The sequence below is a fragment of the Zea mays genome, chromosome 5, assembly GCF_902167145.1.
Source record: "Zea mays cultivar B73 chromosome 5, Zm-B73-REFERENCE-NAM-5.0, whole genome shotgun sequence".
Classification (NCBI taxonomy): Eukaryota; Viridiplantae; Streptophyta; class Magnoliopsida; order Poales; family Poaceae; genus Zea; species Zea mays.
In genome coordinates this window covers 63725620-63733777 of record NC_050100.1, presented here as the reverse complement: position 1 = coordinate 63733777, position 8158 = coordinate 63725620, and the positions used below count along the sequence as shown (strand labels likewise).

Here is an 8158-nt window from a genome sequence, read left to right as displayed (position 1 = left end):
AAGCAGCTGCTTGACCTTAACCCCAAATAAAGCTAGTCCACTAAAGCCAAACGGGACATTTGCTGAGTACGTTGATGTGTACTCACCCTTGCTTTCACAAAACACCAGGTTGCCTTTGGTGCAATCTATGCTCAGGTAAATAAGAAGGCGTCGAGGCGAATCTCCAGGAGTTCCAGGACTTCGACGAGTTCGAGGATTAGGCTAGCGACCTCCCCCAGTCAGCTGCCTGTGGTGGGTTTATTTACGTTGGCTACGTTTCTGTTCTGTGTACTTTGATTATATTATGTAAATGACTCTAGTTTTTCATATTATTACTTATCTTTATTGTTATTCGAAGCATTGTGCTATGATGAGTCATTTATGTAATCGCCGTGTACGTGAATTTCTGATCCTGGCACGTACATGGTTCGCATTCGGTTTACCTTCCAAAACCGGGTGTGACATAAGTGGTATCAAAGTCGTGCTGACTGTAGGACCGCTGACCTAGAGTAGCATTGGCCGTTTTAAGGACTTATTGACTATTACTTCACCTCATCCTTGATTCTGCTTCAAAATATTAGTCACCTCGACTAATTCTATGTTGTGCTCCTATATGCCCCCTTGCCAAAAGGTATTTTATTCTAGTATGGTCTATACTTCTCTCAATCTATTAGATCTGATCTCATCTTGTGTTTGCGACATCTTTGTAGATGCCCCCTGACCAAGTATTTTGGGACTCTTTCCTCGTCCATTATTAAATTGCTACTATTTGACCATCTCTATTCCATTTTGTTATTGACATGCTTGTACCCTTGCATTTTTAATACCCTTATCCCTTAATCTAAAGCACTTACCCTTGTACCTCTACTACCTATTTAAACATTATATGTCCATGATCTTACTGTCTTTTGAGACCCTTTCCTATTCTATTGATAAGTCGCTATCTTTTTGGCAATTTATACTTTCTTGGTCTTGGTATGCTCGTACCATTGGAATCTTGCATACTCTTGTTTTTATATATGCTTACCTTTATATCCCAATATCTGTTTGAAATATTTCAGTTAACATGCCCTTGACCACCCTTATTTCTTAATGATCCATGAGTGATCATTTTATTTTGCACACCTGCAGTAATCTCGTTGTTTCCTTGTAACTCCACTCGGTAATGAATCTTTACTTCAACCCTTCTGTTGGAACCTTACCGATCTTACCCTTGATTGTTTTCTCCACTTTGTCGTTTCGCGAGTATTGTCTTAACTATATCCTTTGTTATGCTTTTTAATTATTGTCATATGCACCCTTGACACCTCTATATCCTATATTGATGTTTGTCTCATACCTGTCCTTTAAAATCGCCCCTCTTCCGTCTCATACCTTCTTTTTCTTGGTCGTATTCTCTTCTTTGGCTCGCGAGTTTGTAACCTCATCCTTTGTTGTGCTTTTGTTTCTTATTGCCTTTACCCTTCTCATCTCTTAATCTTACCTTAGCGATTACGCTATGTTCGTTATCTAAAACCTCTAATCTCCCACCTTAGTTCAAGCGTGGTCTCTTACTTATCTCACCCGTGGTTATATCCTATACTTTACCTCTTGCAAGACTTATCTTATCTCTATTCTTGATTGTACCTAGATTCCTGGTTTTTTTGTACATTTACCTCTTCCTTTATATCCTTGCCTATTACCACCTTTGACCCTTGACCTCCCTCCATATTTACCATGATGTTTACCTATTTGTTTAGCCTCACTTATTCCATTCCAATCCGAGAGTGTTATTTTCCCTATCCCGCTCTTATTCGTTTCCTTTCCCTTTGTCGCTTTGCAAGTCATGTCTTACCTTAACTTCATCCTTTGTTGAGCTTTTGTTTGATATCATCCTTACCTTTGTAATCGGTAGATCTTGCCTTGATACTTATCTTAGGTCTGCTTGTTGAAATCCCCTTTTTTCTATCTCAATTCGAGAGCTATGATTTACTTATCTCACCCTTGACTATATCCTCTTCTTTACCGCGTGTAGGCCTAGACTTAACTCCATTCGTTATTGTATTTGTACCACTTTCTCTTCTATGCCTTTATCTTTTCTCTTACACCCTTGTCCGTTATCGCCTTTGGCCCTTGCGATATTTATGTCTTCTACCTAAATGCTTACCTTAAATTTATCCTTTAAATCATCCCCTTTCTTTCAACCCAGTTTGGGAGTTGTGAGTTACCTACCTCTCCCTTGATTTATCTTCACTTCTTTTCGCCTTACAAGTGTTGTCTTAATTCCATCCTTTGTTGTGTTATGATTTTCTATCACCATCACCTTGTCATCTATCGATCTTGCCTTGATACTCCTCTTTATTCCTACTCTTTAGAAATGCCCTCTCTTCCACCTCAATTTGAGAGTGACAGTTTACCTATCTGGCCCTTGGACGTACCCTCTTTTTTCACTTGCACGTCCTGTCTTAACTCCACCCTCTGTGGTATTTATACCCTTGGTTCTTATACCCATTTACCTCCTCTTCTACATCCTTGTCCATTATTACCTTTAAACCCTCGTGATATCGATGCCCTTGCCCACATGCTTATCTTGAACCTACCCTTTAAAGCCTGTTCTTTTTCATCGCTGTTTGAGGATAATGCCTCACCTACTTCACCATTGATTGCTTCCCATTCTTCGATACCTCGCACGTTTTGTCTAAAATACCTCCTTGGTTGTGTTTGTCCGTTATCACCTTAACCCTTGTCATCCCTTGAACTTTACCATGATGCTTATCTTGCACCTGCATTTTAAAGCTTCCTCTCCCATTCCAGTTCAAGAGTGTTGTTTTACCCCTCCCCGCTCTTGTTCGTTTCCTTTTTCCTCTGTCACATTGAAAGTCTTGTCCTAACTCTATCTTTTGGTGTGTTTTTGCCTTTCACCTCCCTTACTTTTGTAATCTCTAGATCTTTCCATGATGTTATCTTATGCCTACCTTTTGAAATATCATTTTTTTTCTCGATTTGAGAAGGGTGTTTTACCTATCCTGACCTTGGTTGTATTCTCTCCCTTGTTGGTTACAATCATTGCTTTAGCTCCATCCTTTATTATGCCCATGCCCCTATCCTCCATGTCTTATTATTCCCCTTGCCTTTGTTGGCATTAGAGTATTTTCCCTTTTTAAGGAAAGATCACCATCAATTTAACATTCACTACACGACGGCTCACTTACAGCGACCTACGGTTGGTTGCTAAAACGGCTTTCAGCGACCTACGGTTGGTTGCTAAAAACTTTTAGCGACCCATAAGGATGGTCGCTGTAAGTGCCGTCGCTAAAGGCTTTAGCGACCGACATCTTTTTAGCGACCGACCGTCTGTTGCTAATATTGTATATTTAGCGACCAACCGTGGGTTGCTGTACTATAGATTTAGCAACCAACCGTAAGTCGACATACTATACATTTAGCAACCAACAGAAAGTCGTCCTTTTTACAGTTGTTATTAATAATAATATACATTTAATTAAGCACCACAAATCACATATTTTTATACACAAATCATAAAGACATACACAGTTAATCAGTATACCACAGTCATAGATCCATCACATAAACACAAAAGCACCACAATTATATATTCACAAAAGCATCACAACTATAATATCATTCACAATTAGACCATTTACAGATAGCTAGCTAGATCATTCACAAAAGCTCCAGAGATGATCATTCACAAAAATATCTTGTACCAGAAGTTACAAAATAGCAAAGATCAGCCACCCCATCTCATTTTCATCTAAGAAAATAGAGGTACACGCTATTAGTGATGACAGTTCTTCTTGTGTTGCAGATCCAGAGCCTTGCCATCTTATTCTTCCTAGGCCATCAACCAGATATATGTATCTGCAGTTCAAGAGTACACCTACCTTATATTGACAAGAAAAAACTACTTTTAGTATTTATGAAATGACCAAAGAGAGTATTTATGAAAAAACTACCTTAATTAATGATTGTTAGATTTCCTCATCACCTTGAGAAATGCTCGTCTCATAGGACTCAATGATAATACCCAAGAATCTATAAATGAGACCTGGAACATAACATTAAAGCATCTTAGCCATTATCAATGATGTGAAAAGGCAAAAATGGAAAATAGGTCACTGAAATGGAAAATAGCACGTTGCATCCAACACCAAACCAGTAATCATTAAGAAACTGTCAAGTGTCAACGGCACTTTGGATCCAAAACCAAGCCAGTAATCATTAAGTACAATAACATCAATACCTCATAAACATGCATGTTCTTGGCAGCACCGAAAGCATCCAGGTAAGGTAAACTCCATGACTCTGCCAATTTCTGTTGAGGATCAGTTAACCATTGAATCATTAAGATCAATATAGCATATTAGCTTCACTGCATACAAAATGCAATGTAAAGTGATAGATGTAAATAAAATATGAAAATTCGTATTAGTAATAGCTTTTGGAACAAAATCATTAATTAAGAAGCAAAAAATCGTAATATGTAGGGCAGTCTGGTCTCAAAGGTGACTTTGCCTTTGCAGGACAGCAGAATTATAGAATTTACTGTGTACAACACAGACTGGAAGTACTCATATCATGGATCTGTTGTAAAATAATACATAATCCATTTTATTCCTTTATTAAGTTGATCAATATTGCCATCCCTCTCCTTTACAAGTCAAAATAGGCTTTGCTATTTAGATTAGGTCATTTTGCTTAGAAGTAAGACCTAAGGAGGCTTAGGACTCAGGGTGACTATTAATAAATTGAAACGTTTGGTTGGGACTTGGGAACAAGAGGTAACCATACAAAGTCCAAATTGCAAAACACAAGCAACACCAGGATGCACATACAAGTCTGCACATAAACATAAGTATGCAGGTGCTGCAAGGACTGAAAATAGAAGATGAAGGGAAAGTTCTGAGAATGACACATGTGCAGATGCCCCTTAATCATCACAACATGGCTTATGGCATTGTTTCTTTGTCATCTAAGTGAATAGCTTGTTTAATATTTACTGTTACTAAATAACGAGGTTTCACTCACTAGATCAAAAGATAGCATCATGCACTCAAACACTAGTTATAAATACAGTAGTATTTGGTTCACATTCACACTTCTCAAGTTCAACAGATCAGCATTGGGATCGACCCTCAATTCTGCAACTAGTTTTCAGTATTCAGTTATACATTTTTAGAGACTCGCCAAGGAGAAGCAAATGCATAATTGAAAACAGAGTATCCAAGGTAGCCCAACATGTAATCAAAATCATCTTTTCAGTTATACTACCGCCACCAACCAGAGCCCGGAGAGTTCAGAGGGGTTGGCGCCTGGTCTTGTTGTAGCAGTAGCAGGAACCCCACTGACTGGCTGCTCCGGGCCGCTGCGCTTCGCTCGCTCGCCTTGCAGGCCGTAGCTCTGCCCACTGCACAGTGCACGCGCGCGCACGAGGTAATTTTCTCGCGCGTTGGTGAGCAGTTTCGAGACCGCGGCGAGAGGATTTAACGACGGTGATTTGTCTTGGATGCTATCTAGCTCAAATGAAAGCGGCCAAGTTCAGGGGGCGGCTGAGAGCTCACCGGAGAGGGGCCGCTGACGGAGCACGGGGGCGAGGGGACGGGAGACGGAGAGTCGGGCGGTGAATGCTCCCTTCTAGATGGCAGCTTCTGGCGGCTGCTGAACTCCTGGTGGCGCGGCTTGGAGAGAGGAGGTGGAGAGAGGTGGGCGGTAGAGAGAGAATAGAGAGAAAGGGGATGGAGAAGGAGTGGCGGCGGCTTGGGAGAGGGAGCAGGGTAGTGGCGGCTAGGGTTGGGGGCATGGCCAGTTTCATGGGCCCTAGTGGGCCGGCTAGATTAGGTTAGGTTAGTTTTTTTATTTTTTTCTAATTCCTTTCTAATTTTAAAATATAAATTTAAATAACCATAAAATTTATAACAATTAAACCAAAACTATTTATAAATAAAATATTTATTTTTGGGACTAATAATTATATTATTAATTTACTAGGATTTTCATTTAACAAGAAACGTTTATTAAATATCCAAAAAATCAATTATAAGCAATCAAAAATCATTCCAAAGGTAAATAAATAACAAGCACTTTTTTAAAAAATTTGATTACCATAAATATCATTATTATCTAAATGTATTATCATATAAGCACAAAGAACATAGTTGCATATTATAGTCATGTCCATACATAAACAAACCATGAAATAAACATACAAGCAATATAAAAAAGAAATAAATCACCACGCAATTTAGCGATCAATTTAGCGATCAATGTTTACTTGTTTTAATTAATTTTTAGTCACTAACATCTACAGGTACATTCAGGCTATAAGATTTGATAGTGATCCTTGCTCTATAGCGACCCACCGCTAGTCCCCCACGACATCTATAGCGACCAACCATAAGTTGTTAAATTTCTAGACTTTTAGCAACCAACCGACCGTTGCTACAAAAGGATTTAGCGACTGACCGTCGGTCCCTAACCTTTAGCAACCAATAGTTGGTACCTAATAAGGGTCGCTAAAGATCAACCGTCGTGTAGTGATTAACGTGTAGCAACGAGATGTTTGTTGTTGTGTGCTCATGATGTTTGTCCTTCTGCTATGACTGATTTGCTTCTTTGGAATGAGTGTTGATGTGTTGTGGCCCTTGGTCCGCAATGGCATCTGTTTACTAGGTGAGTTCCATAGAGTTAATTAGTTGGGTTCTCCCCCTGCTCTCTCTAATCTGTCTATACTTACCTTTTCTCGCTATTCTTTCCTCTTGCACCTGTCCATTTGGCAATCTCCAACTCCTCCAAATCAGTCAAGATCAGAATCGACAGCATCTTCATCAAGCGTGTATCAATGCTCTTGTTAAGGGGGTTAGCCGCTAACCCCAATGAAGACAATGCAATCAACATCAACCAACAAGATCAGAGTGGCGCAGCGAAAGCGTGTGTGGGTCCTAACCCACAGGTCCAAGAGATCCTCAAGAATTGCATCGATTGGTCTCAAGCATCTAAAGGTCAAAGCAACCAGTCTAGAAGTTAAAGTTGCCAGAGTCAAAGTTGAGCCGAAGAAGCTATAAACGATCGATGAACCAATCTCATTTTCTTGCTAGCCTCTTCTTGAATCTCGAGGGCGAGATTCTGTTAAGGGGGTTAGATTTGTAACACCCTGAATTTGGGGCTATAAAATTTCTTTTCCCAATATCCACCAAATTCAGGTGTTACCCTCTCCTTTACATGCTTTTCTTCTTTTTTTCCTCTAATAATGGAGAGTTAGTTTGTTCTATATAAATTTCAAGCTTAGTGGGATAAACCCTAGGAGAGATTATGATTGTTGCATCATGCTGCAACTTACCTATTTTTTTTATTTAGTGAGTGAACTTGATATGCATACATTGAGTTTGAGTTATGTATGGATTTAGAAAGAAATAGATGAAGTAAAGAAGATGAAAATAAAAAGAAAAGGGAAAGACACAACACCTCGTCCCCTCGGCCCAGCTCGGTCTCATGGCCCACTCCCGCACTTTTCCCTCACCCGTGTCTGCCCAGCCGCTCGGCCCAGCACGCGCCCCCAGCCCACGTCACGTGCGCGCTGTAGCCCAGCCGCTCACATGCTCGCCAGTCTAGCAGCCGCTGTCAAGCCACGTTCAGCACCCTCCCTCTTCTCTAACCTCTTCCCCATGATGAATGCTACAGGTCCCTAGAACTCAAAAACCGCCCCTACTTGTTTTCATCGCTGTGTAGTCTCTCTCCCTCTCCTCGCGGTCATATTGCTTGGCAGGCGAACCCCTCCCGGCATCGCGATGCTGGCTGCCGTCCTGCGAACCTGTCGGCTCTTTTGCGTCGCCTATGTGTCCAGCGAGCTTCAACCTAGACCTCTGTCGCTCCGGTGAGTCCTTCTTCCCTCCCTGTTTTTTTCCTTTCCGTCTAGTTTTTTTTCGACGTTTGCGCTGGCCTTGGACCCTTTCGCTCGGCCTTACCATCGCCTGGCCGCAACCGCACGTCGTGGCCGTGGCCATACACCAGCTGTGTTGTCCGGTGCCACTGCTGCTTCAGTCCGCGCCGCCGCGAGCTCCTGCGTGCGCGTGCAGCCAGCCCACTCGCCCGCTTTGGCGAGCCCCAGGCACGTAGCCCCTCATCGGTCCCTGTCCCTACTGCCTGCCCCGCCGGCTAGCCCCCGTGCCAGTGCGGGCGTGCT

The 8158-nt window shown here is 41.5% G+C and overlaps 1 long non-coding RNA gene across 3 annotated transcripts; it reads right to left on the bottom strand.

Moving 5' to 3' along the window:
* Nucleotides 1-3547: 3547 nt before the first annotated feature.
* On the bottom strand, nucleotides 3548-5747 carry LOC103628234 (uncharacterized). 3 transcript variants are annotated; one of them, XR_002261953.3, is made up of 4 exons: nucleotides 5541-5679; nucleotides 4223-4294; nucleotides 3968-4027; nucleotides 3548-3863 (listed from the first exon to the last, which is right to left on the bottom strand). It is a non-coding gene; the product is annotated as an uncharacterized lncRNA (long non-coding RNA). The 3 variants fall into 3 exon arrangements; XR_002261952.3 differs by having other exon boundaries at nucleotides 3551-3840; nucleotides 3936-4027; nucleotides 5541-5747; XR_002261951.3 differs by having other exon boundaries at nucleotides 3583-3863; nucleotides 3936-4027; nucleotides 5541-5696.
* Nucleotides 5748-8158: the final 2411 nt, after the last annotated feature.